The sequence below is a fragment of the Prenolepis imparis genome, unplaced genomic scaffold, assembly GCF_030444845.1.
Source record: "Prenolepis imparis isolate NDT839.2.m4 unplaced genomic scaffold, iyPreImpa1.0 SCAF_21, whole genome shotgun sequence".
Lineage (NCBI taxonomy): Eukaryota > Metazoa > Arthropoda > Insecta > Hymenoptera > Formicidae > Prenolepis > Prenolepis imparis.
In genome coordinates this window covers 376296-387895 of record NW_028141179.1, presented here as the reverse complement: position 1 = coordinate 387895, position 11600 = coordinate 376296, and the positions used below count along the sequence as shown (strand labels likewise).

The window sequence follows — 11600 nt, the reverse complement described above, 5'->3', positions numbered from 1 at the left end:
ATTTCCAGCAGGGATCCTTACGGAGAGATTGGGCCTTGGCACCAAAGGCTTCTTCGCGCAGCACCGAAAAAGTTCGTCGACCAGCCCGGCGATGCCGAACCCGGAAAAAGCTCCGGTCGCAGCGATGTCGCGATTCCAGAGTCATCCAAGCATCGAGAGTGCCAATACAATCAGTAGTTCCAGCCTTCAGGATCTTGACGAGACTGAATTTACCGGATCTGAGTTGGCGCAGTACATGGGCGAGTTAAACTTCGATCTTGTTACTTGACATCCTGTTCATCGCGGCGAAACGTTGCCCCTTGAAGTAGACGTTTCGCGAACGCGATCTTCGCATGCAGACTTATAGAGCCTTTTAATATGAGGATCTTGACAATGCACATTATTGCATCTACATAATTCTATATATATACGACAACATATACTATTATATCTGCAAAGAGTTTAGCAATTTGCAAATCTCGATACAATTGTGGATCTAATTACGTGACGGACAATGTGCGTGACGTCACGAGGATGAATTTGATGCGGAATGTGCATCAAACTTGATTAAAGTCCTGTTTTCGTAAATTTATTATTATTATTATTATTGTAAAAAGAGAAAAAAATATTTTGATCTGATTGTGCAAAGAGATGCAAATTTAGCATAATAAGATAAATAAGATGAAAAAATATGTTAGAATCATTATTGTCTGTGATTGGGGTGTTGACAGAAATAAATACTGTCAATGATTTTATGCAAGTAAAATTGCGGTGTAAATAAGATGGTTGGCTGCTTAATTTTTAAATTACATACATTTGCAAACATTCTATTTCTCTGTCCAGCATGATTAATAATGCTAGTCTCACGCGAATATAATTTACAGTGACGACGTTCATAGAATGTAAGCATGTATATAATGAAAACATGATGATAAAGATATTTTTGTTGATAACGTGAAGTTATAATGTTATAATCAAGTGAAACGACCTGTCATACACAAGACCACGCAGCATTCTTCGTGTTCCTATCGTCTATATTAATATTTCATAAGTTTATAATTTCTAATTGTAAGACTTTAACGCTAATCGTAAAAAATTTGTATAAAATTCAGAGCCTGTGTAACTTATTTTTTAATATATTTTTGTTATCTTGTTGTCTCATTACCAATGTAGATCAAATATGCCCGTCCTACTTGCACAAAATTATATACTTTGATGATATCGATAATAAATATCAGATCTGCAAAATTAATTTTTGAAGAGAATTATTTATATACAGTTTCAGAAATAGGTAGCCAAACTTTGAGAGCATATTCTATTCACCGATAAGAATAAAAAAAGTCATATGTCAAAGTCATGTAACTATCTAATTCTGAAACAGCATGTATAATAGTTTTCTTTTTTTGACGGCTTTATTATCTATCAATTATAAATAGAACAAAATCTATATTAAATGCAAAATTATATGGATTAAAGTTATAGTATTATAAAGAGAGCAACTCATTGCTGATATATAAAATATATGAAATAAAATTGAAAAATGTTTGTAACCGAACAATGCAGTTATGATATTTTTCATTGATGCCATCAGCTTATTGTGCATATAACTTCAAATAAACTTGACCATTTTTTTTTACTTTTTTAATACATCGTATGTATCAATTGTGACAAGTTGAGTTTTATTTGAGCGACAAAAAATACGTCTGCACACGCTAAACTTCTATCGCCGTTTTGCATAATTAACTGTAGAATATATACATATAATTTGCTAAATAAAAATGCAACGATTATCTGTCTCAATATATTAACAGTTTCATGCGTGTTATATCACTTGTCTTTAGAATAACATGTTTATTTAAAAACGCTCATTAGGAAGTAATGATAAGTTAAAATTAAAAGACTTTTTTGACGGAGTAAATTAAAACATTTCTATTCGATAAGATTTAATTTTCTTTGCATTTGCATTTACAAATTAGTATTTAGCAATATTAGCGATTTTTAGAGGAGGTTGCAAAATAATCGATTAAAGCTACTCGCAATTAGTATTCATCAATCATCAATCATTTTTTAATAAAATGTCACGGAAAGAGCAGTTAGACATAACAAATTTACCAAAAAAGTAAAAAAATAGAAATTACTTTATTTATAATCGAGTCTTGGGGCGCTTCTCGAGGTATGCTTTAATATTGGGACGCGCGTGAACCTTCTCCGTCAGCTTCTTCAATTCACGACAAAGCTTAGATACTCAGAATATGCAGCCCACAGAAGATCTGCCCACGATAGCTGAAAAAAATAGAAAACAGAAATATTTATATATTCTCGCAAAGATAAAAATAACGAGAAAAAGGAACATCTGATGCGAGATATTTGAAAATTATTTACCTTGCCACCAACGAAGTGTCCGCCGTTTTTCTTCACTTGAGCCTCGAGCTTGTCAAGATAGAAGGGCAATTTTTCGAAGGCGACTTGTTTGTGTTTCTCCTTGATTGCGGGATCTTTTTCCCAATAATACATTGCTAGAACTGCAAGAATTAATCTATATCAAAATTTTTTACCCATATACAAAGTTCATTTTTTGTTTCTTTCGCGAAAGGAGAAAAGAGTCGCGAGAGGAGAGCGATAATTATGTAAAATGCGACAATCATTCAGGAAATGAACGGCTTGTTGATCCCAAATACAGCCTCAGATCTCTTTTATCGTACACAAAAGTATCTCGTATACAATGTGGATTGCATCATATATTGACTATCTCGTGTCTCACACGGGCGGAAATATTCAAGAGTCACGAGCTACACATACATACATGTTACACGTAGTGATTACATAATTTAGATGCGTCATTTTTCCGTGCCCGCTCCAGCCTCACCTAGTCTTAAGTCGTCGATAGTGTCGACTGTAGCGTCGATCTTCAAGGCCTCGAGCTCGTTCGAACCATATAAATTACCCTTCTTAGCTATGAAGCGGGAGATGGCCTTTGATTGATTGTACGGTTTATCATCGATCTCCAGAACCGGTACTTATCCGGTTCTGGAGATCGATGGTAAACCGTACAATCAATCAAAGGCCATCTCCCGCTTCATAGATCAGATCCAGTAACGGTATGGCTGAAAAAAAGAATAAAACGTATCTTTAACGGTTAATTCAAAGAATCGCGAAATACAAGTTTTATTATATCAAAGGAGGAAGGAAAAAGAAACAGAATAATTGAAAGTTATAGTCTGAATCATCTATAATTACAAAGTTATATATGAAATTATATAACATACTTGGTTTAATTTTCGGCCAGTCTTCCAGTTCGATTCTAACATCCTCGAATTTGATGCCGTTTTGATTTAACAAGTACCTAATTGGTTCTGCAAGGCCGGTGAAGTTGAAGTATGTTAGCTTGTATGTTGACATGTTCTGAAAAATAACTTTGCATGATAAACATACACAGTATATATATATTTTTGCGATTTATTTTAAAAATCTTTCGCAATTTATTTTAAAATATTACTTTTATAAGCATTATCTATCTAATTGAAAGAACAGTTCACGAATGAAATGGAGAGATGTAATGTAATTATATTATCCTCATTACCTTGCTAGTTAGAATCCGTAATTTCTCACGACAACCGAGAGTCTCTGAAAGCCGATGCGAAGCTCTTCACGAACAGAGAACGACTGACCATGAGTATATTGTTAGAACGATATCCCATGTATCTAGCCACGTTGAGGTATTTGAGTAGGGAACACTTATGGAAGAATACCGGATCGGAGATTATACACGCACACACAGTATCAAAATAACTCGTCGACAACTTAATTTATACGAGTATATCTAAACGAGTGTACTCGCCTATAATTTTATAGGGGGGTTAGAGGGGAGTCGGGAAATAAATCTCGAATTGAGATTATTCCCAAATAAAGTCTTATAATATAAGAATTAGTCTTAGTCAGTGTTGGTCAATAAAATCTTAAACCTTATTTAAATTAATACAAATAAAAAAAAATTAAAAATTTTAATTAAAAACTAGGCACTGATAAATTTCAAAATTGACTTTAGCATATTGTTTAATTTATCAGTGCCTAGTTTTTAATTAAAATTTTTAATTTTTTTTATTTGTATTAATTTAAATAATTTTTGCATAAATATTTTATTTTTAATGTTTGTATTAATTTTTAATTCTGTTTTTTATGTGTTTTGTCTTATTTTTTTCTTATTACGATTCTACATGTGTTTGCAACTTTCAGCGTGAAGAGAGTCTACATAGGTACTATTCTACATGGGTTTGCAACTTAAATTTTCCACTGGTACAAGTTTCTACTTTCACTTGGCGCGCAATTTTTTTTGATATCATTACTTTTATAGTACGATTCTACATGGGTTTGCAATAGGTAATTTTTTATACAATTCTACATGGGTTTACAATGGTACAATTCTACATGGATTTGCAATGAGTAATTTTTCATACGATTCTACATGGGTTTGCAATGGTACAATACTACATGGGTTTGCAATGAGTAATTTTTCATACGATTCTACATGGGTTTGCAATGGTACAATTCTACATGGGTTTGCAATGAGTAATTTTTCATACGATTCTACATGGGTTTGCAATTGGTATTTTTCACTACTGGCGTGCCCATACTAGGCGCCTTTTTTTACGTTTTTTTAAAGGTAAGTTTTTATAGGGATATCATTCATTTTTGTATATGATAAATATCTTTAAATAAATAAGCAAAGAACCCGCCACCACCCCCGTCATATTTCAAAATACGACGGTCCTCTTTGCTTACTATAGATAAAAACAACTATTTTGTACAACCATTTTTAATTAAAATGTTTTTATAGGTTTTTATTTATCAGTTGTTGCAATTTTTTCATTATTTTTATAGATTAATATGTCATTAAAAATATATTTATTATTCACTATCTACACCTCTAAGTCCATTGATAAATAATCGTTGCTGCTTATCTAGTTCATTATTAAATATATAAATAAAGCGAAAAGTGTGTTATATCATTCCATTTTTAGTAGTAAAGGCAAGTTATTGACGATTTTTGTAAAAAATATTTTTGCCCAAAATGTTACGTCATCGGGACGGCTTTTGCGATATTTCGCAAAAAGGGGTTCACTCGCACTCACTCACTCACGCGCCCGAAATAAATAGACTCGCGTAATAAAACAAGGAACTTTAATATCACGACCCAATACAAAAGGATGATGAAATATAATAACGAATGCATATAATATGCGGAAAATGTACTAAGGTCTCGGAAGCGTCCGCACGATGCGACGGCTAGACCAAATCTCAATATGGCGCCGGAAAACATCCGCACGCCGGTTGTTAATAAACAACCCTCTAGCGATGATGCTCGGGGAATGAAATGAAGGCGCTCAGGGGATGAAAACCAGGGACGTAACAATATATACAATATAATATTACAAAAATTATTCAATTTTGCATGTACCTAGGAAATTTGTGTTATATTTAAATACAATACGTATGTATAATTCTGGAGTGCCATGTACAGTTGTGTATAAAATATGGAAAAATGTGTCACGCTTTTTTTGTCCAAAGATTATTAGTCTGACTAAATTACGCGGAACAGAATTATGCAAAAGTCGGTGAAACGAATTAAAATAAATAAATTTCAAAAAGTGACATGTATATACCTACACACAAAAACACACACACACACACACACACACACACACACACACATAGGTACATGGCTGTGAATCTGTCGACGGTATATAAAACTTTGTATTTTAAATTATCTTGAATTGAGCGCTTGGCGAGTTAATTCACTTTTGCATAACGCCGTGGCCACTTTGAGGCCTATTTTATCTTAGCAGAAATTTGATTCGATTTCTCGAGCCTATTATTATCGCTAATATAATCGCATCGTTTCCTCCGCTCGCGAAAGGTCAAAGACGCAGTTACGGGTATTTTTTATTTATTTTTTTTTAAATCGATACGCCGATTAATCCGCTAACGATACACGCCGATAATTACAGGTTCCGGGGACCCCTTTGTTAAGCCGTGTAGCTCGCGCGATCATCGGCTAAAACGCGAGGCAGCAGTTGCATAACGGCTGCTATAAAGCTAAGCCCTTGACTCACTGGCGATCGAGAGTCGAGGTTACGCTTCCCATTGGCGGGGACCAAGTCCGGTTCGAGCCTGGTCCGGGATTTTTCGGGGGTCTAGAAATTTGAGGACTCGATAATGTGTCGTAACTCTCTGCGTTCGCCTAATGGCGAACGAAGGCCCCCGTGCTCGACTGAAATTTTAAGCGGCGCGCTTTCTCGTCCAGTTTATCAAAGCCATATCGAAGTCGTTTGTCGCTTTAAAACGGTACGTGTGTGTTTCTCTCCGAGAAGAAGATATATAAAAAGAAACGTGGCGGTTGAAAAAGCGCAGCGCGTTGATTTTAATAATTATTATAATTTTCTTTATGATTTTATTGATTTATTTTATATTATTTTGAAGCTGTGACAACATTAATAAGTCATAATTTTTTTTGCATATCGTATAAATCGTATTTCGACAAGAATAAAAATTAAGAATTATAGACAATTCTATAATAGATAAAGATATTTTACTCTGAGATTAGTAAATATATGAAATTCTCTGTACGAGTAAATATATGAAATACTCTGAAATCTCTCGATGCTATTCAATATCTTCGAACATTGTGACTAATCTTTTGTAACTAACATATCAATATCATTCAAAAATCTTCTAGTTATTGAGGCTACTTGATACTATCTTCTAGTAATCAGTTCTAGTTATCAGGATATCAATGTCTTTGAACGTTGTCATTAATCTTTATCACCGAGATATCAATACCAAAAGTCTTTTAGTTATTGATGCTACTTGATACTATCTTCTAATCACTAATTACTAAGATATTGATATTCTATTTAATTTTAAATTTAGATTCTGCGGAGTCTCGATATTTCTTTTCAATTATTCAGGAAGATCATATATATTGCGACGGTCCATTTTTATTTTAATATTATCTGTCTCTGCAATTAAGTCTCAAATAAAAAATCTGTCAAAGTGAAGTATTCTTACAAAATTCAAGTTTAAAATCTTTTAATTTTTAATTGTTTAGTTATATTTTTTCTGTTTTTTATTTATTTAAAATGAAAGAGAGAGAGAGAAAGAGAAATGTACATTTAAAAGAACTTTAAAAAGATCAGTTTATTTCATTTATTCATTATGTAAAAATTTATTATATATTTATGCACAATATTTATTATATAAAAATTTGATTAAAAAATCTGTTTATTTTAATCATACTTTTTGTATACTGCTTCTCTCTCTTTTTTTCTCTTTCTCGCTCGCAAAAATAAACATACACTTATTTATAAGCGTGGCAAGTTGTGCTAAAACAAAGAGCTAATGATATTCTCGATAACACATTCATCTCTCCACTTGCGGCGTGACACAATGTGTTGTTCTTTAGCTGCTTCGCGCGGCCGAGTTTCGGAGTCGCAGACTGCAGAAAAGCATTTCGATCGCATTCATCCATTTATTCGTACACGTTTCCGAGCCGGCACACAGCACACGGTCGTTGCAACAGGAAAGATGGGAAGGGGGAAGAAGGATAGAGAGAGAATGAAAGAGAAGGATGGGATCTTTCGACTTCCTGTCTCTGTTCTCGCGCGCGCCTTTGACAGCTCGCGGTGGAGCACGTGTTTGGTCCTTTTGACAGCTCGCGTTGACAGAAGAGGCACCGTGTCGGCCGAGTAGAAGAGAAATCTGCAAAATTGTGCGGCTCGAAAGGAACTCGAAGATGAGGAAGGTTAGATCGCGTTTGTCGCATGCAATTGAGGAATCTCTGCTCCTGTGCCCAGCGAGAGAGTTTGTTACATGACCTTGAGTGATGTCACCGAGGACAATGGGAAACCTTCCAAACGGCGCCGCTATAACTCGATCTACCTGAGAGAAAAAGAGATAGGTAGAGAGAGAAAGGGGAGAAGAAAGAAAAAAAGAGAATACAAGAGAAAGAGAATTCTGTGACGTCATCTGCGCGATGGCATTATGCGCATAATGATGGATGATGGATGGCGAGTCACCAGGTAGAGTCGATTGAAATTTTCTAGCCAGAAGATATAATAATTGTCAGCAACGTTTCTCTTTTTTGATTCGCTTTATCTCGCGATCCTCCTTTCTTCTCTCTTTCTCTGGGGAGATATCTCGGGGTTTGCTTATCACGGCTCGCAACGACAACGTGTCGCCGTGGGTGGAGGAATTGCACAAAGGGGGATAGTTCAATACATGTTGCAGCCTTTTGCGAAATGCATACACAAAGTTTTCAGAGCATTGTGTTCCACGCTTACAATTTAATCGATCCCCTCCCCCAGTGGTGATTGTGAGACTATCACCTGGGGATCAATATCGCCTCCCCCTTCTCTCCTTTTGAATGAAAACTTTTTTATGATTCCGCATCTCGTTTCCTTTTCTCTCGTTCGTGGAAACGAGTGCGCACACATCGAAGAAAAATTTATTGCAGCGCAATTCGACCAGAGAAATGCGTACATGTACGTGTATACATATGCGTGCATGTTCAGCCACGTATATATTTGTGTATACACGTACACACACAGTTTCGCCACTTCCAGTGGAGGAGAGAAGCGGCTAGCGGCAACATCGCGCACACATACACACATGTACACATATACACACTCACACACATACACACAAGCCGTTTGTCGGACTCGGCCGACCCGGAGTCACCGACTTTTCGAGGCCACGGCAGACGCGCTTCAAACGCCTGTGTGCGTGACGGTGTGACATGTGTATATGATTATTGTGTGGCGTGTATGTGTGTGTCTGTGTGTATGTGCGTGTGTTACACTCTCGCAGATTGTGCCGCGTCTTTTATAAACGCGCGATCTATCGTCGCCGCGAGATACGAGCTCAAGGACGCGTCTTTTCCGCACGCTTTCGCACGCGCGTGAAAGCGTGCACGACCGTGAATTTTGGCTGGTAACGCAGGATTTCGAGACAACACTCGCCCGTATATTTGGATCGTGTCTAAAATAATGAAAATTGAAAAACATTGAAGTGGATCGATTTTCAAATGAATTTCACCCATCTGTCGAATGTTTAATTTTCACTTTTTCGATGGACAGGTATCAATTGTGTTTTTTTTTGCTCTTTTGTACGAACTTTTTAGTATCTGCTCGGCACCGAAAATTCTTTCCCTATTGATATTTTAAGGGTTTCTAAATATAAAGAGCCTTTGTACAATATTTCGTTCCGACTAAAAACTTTCTGATTTACAGTTTTACACATTTAAAGTTACTTTGGGGTACCTGAAGGTTCATCGTTGACAGAAAGGTTAATCTTGAAAGACGTGAGATAAAATTTTTAAAGGAAGAGTGAGCTTCAAAGATTTATTACGCAGAGAATCAGTTGCTAAAATATTCTTTTTGTACGAACACCCGGTACAATACGATACGTTCTACTTGCGCTTTTACGCCGTTTCTTTAAATTGCGTCGAGAATGATAATGAAGCTGTGCGGTGTATGTGTGTGTGTGATAATGGAAACGAGGGAAAGATAATCTTAAACGCGTGTTGAATCGTTTCTTATTCTCTTTTACGGAACGATCTTTCGAACGAGGAGAAAGTGTTTGGACGATTCTTTAACAGTGATGGTATTGCGTGTAACATAATTGTGTCACTAATCGTAACATCAATTTGAGAGATGTTGCGTAACCGGCTTATATTAAAATTCTTCTCTTAATCCCTTTGTTTCAATCGATGTGAAATAAAAAAATTTCAGGAAAAATAAAATTGCATCGCAATATATTTTTATACATTCATCGCGTAAGTAAGGATCTTCTTTATATATAGAATTAATCGTTTATTCATAGATCATTGATATTACAAAATATCGAGCGACGAAAAATCTCGTTAAAATATAACCGAATGTTTTTTTTTTCGTTTATTAATTTTTTTATATTTCCAAAAAAAACTCAAACGAATGCTATCGAATTATGGCTTTCACCGCGTTACACATTTCGGCAACGACTTGCTCGAGCTTGGACAACTGCCTAACATAAGTCCTTCTCTGAGTGTCGTTGTTTCGTTAGCAGTCTGACGCAATGACAGACGCTCACAGGGCTAATGGACTGTGTATACAGTACAAAAATCGAGCGCTGCACACGCACTTTCGACCATGGTACCGCGTACTCTCGGATTCGTATCTCCTCTTAGTTAGTCCTTCGTCGAGCAAATTAAATTTCAGCCCCGCGAGAGAAGCTGCTTCTCTCTTCTTCGAGAACGAAAATGGCTTGAATTGAAATCCAGATATTTATTCTCATAATATATAAGATAATTCATTTTAATCTCTAAACAGGCAAATATTTGGAAAAGGGATTTTGGAAAAGAATATATTAAACAAAAGTTGTAAGATTTCGAGAGGGACATAATATCGTGAGCTAGAATTACCTTTGAATACTATTTTTCAAATTTATTTAATGTCAACTTACTTTTTTTTAATGGAATTATCCTAATTTTTTATTTAATTGATTCCTCGCAATATTTGATATAAAAGTATAAGTAAGATTGCCTAAAAGTGAATAATTTACAAGATATTTTATACTTTAATATATTTGATATAATTTTGTATAAACTGTGTTATGTGAAATCTCGTAAAATATTCATTTTTCGATCTTACTTCAATACTTTTATGAAAATAATAAGAAGAATCGATAAAAAAAATGCATAGTTATAATACATTGTTTTTAAGAAAAAATATATGATCTATAAATATAACTCGCTCTGTTTTAAAATTTAATATAGAGAATCAATAATCTCTTACACATAATAATTTTCAAGTTAGCAAAGACTTTTTAACTTAAAAGTTAATTGCCTCCCTCAAGTTTTAAAAGAAAAGAATGATATATATCCACTTATATTAAATGTTATATATACAAATGTTACATATTACATTTTCAGGTTTCCATTTGTATCAACACAATATTTTTATAAATAAAACAATATGACACACATTTCGAGCTATTAAAATTTACACAGGATGTTCCAAATTATCCGTATTCTCTTTCCATATATAGTTATCAATTATTTGATAAGATGGATAATCATTTTACTAAACTGCATAGTAAAATTAATCAAACATATTTTATATTTTATTATGATAGATATTATTATTTTTAATGTGATAAATATTAATCAGAGAAATTTTCAAAAAATTCTTTCCATACCATATTGTCCCATGATTATCATGATTCTCAGGGTAAATTCTAGAAGAAAATTCTCTCTGATTGCGTGAGTGTATTCATCAAAGTGTCGATAATACAATTTATAAAAAAAGAATCGTTTATTATTCGGTGTGTCACGGTGTGTCAACGTCTGTGTCAACGTCAACGTTGTGATCCATTCCAGTCGTACAATTATTCATCAGAAGACATCTCTATAAGGTAAGAATAAGTAAGAGAGAGAGAGATAAAGAGAAAGAGGGTGTATGTACACCTGTACACACACACACATACACACACACATCGCGTGTAGATAACAGCTGATCGCAACGAGCGCTTCGCGTAATCGCCCGCGTCGGATGAGTTGCGCCGCTCCTGCCTACCGGCCGTACCCGTGC

The 11600-nt window shown here is 34.9% G+C and overlaps 1 pseudogene across 1 annotated transcript; it reads right to left on the bottom strand.

Annotated features, from left to right (window-relative positions):
* Nucleotides 1-1905: 1905 nt before the first annotated feature.
* Nucleotides 1906-3696, bottom strand: LOC145946769 (glutathione S-transferase-like; annotated as a pseudogene). Its single transcript, XR_014427075.1, has 6 exons — nt 3560-3696; nt 3246-3381; nt 3077-3083; nt 2846-3006; nt 2362-2501; nt 1906-2262 (listed from the first exon to the last, which is right to left on the bottom strand). The product of XR_014427075.1 is annotated as a glutathione S-transferase-like (transcript).
* Nucleotides 3697-11600: the final 7904 nt, after the last annotated feature.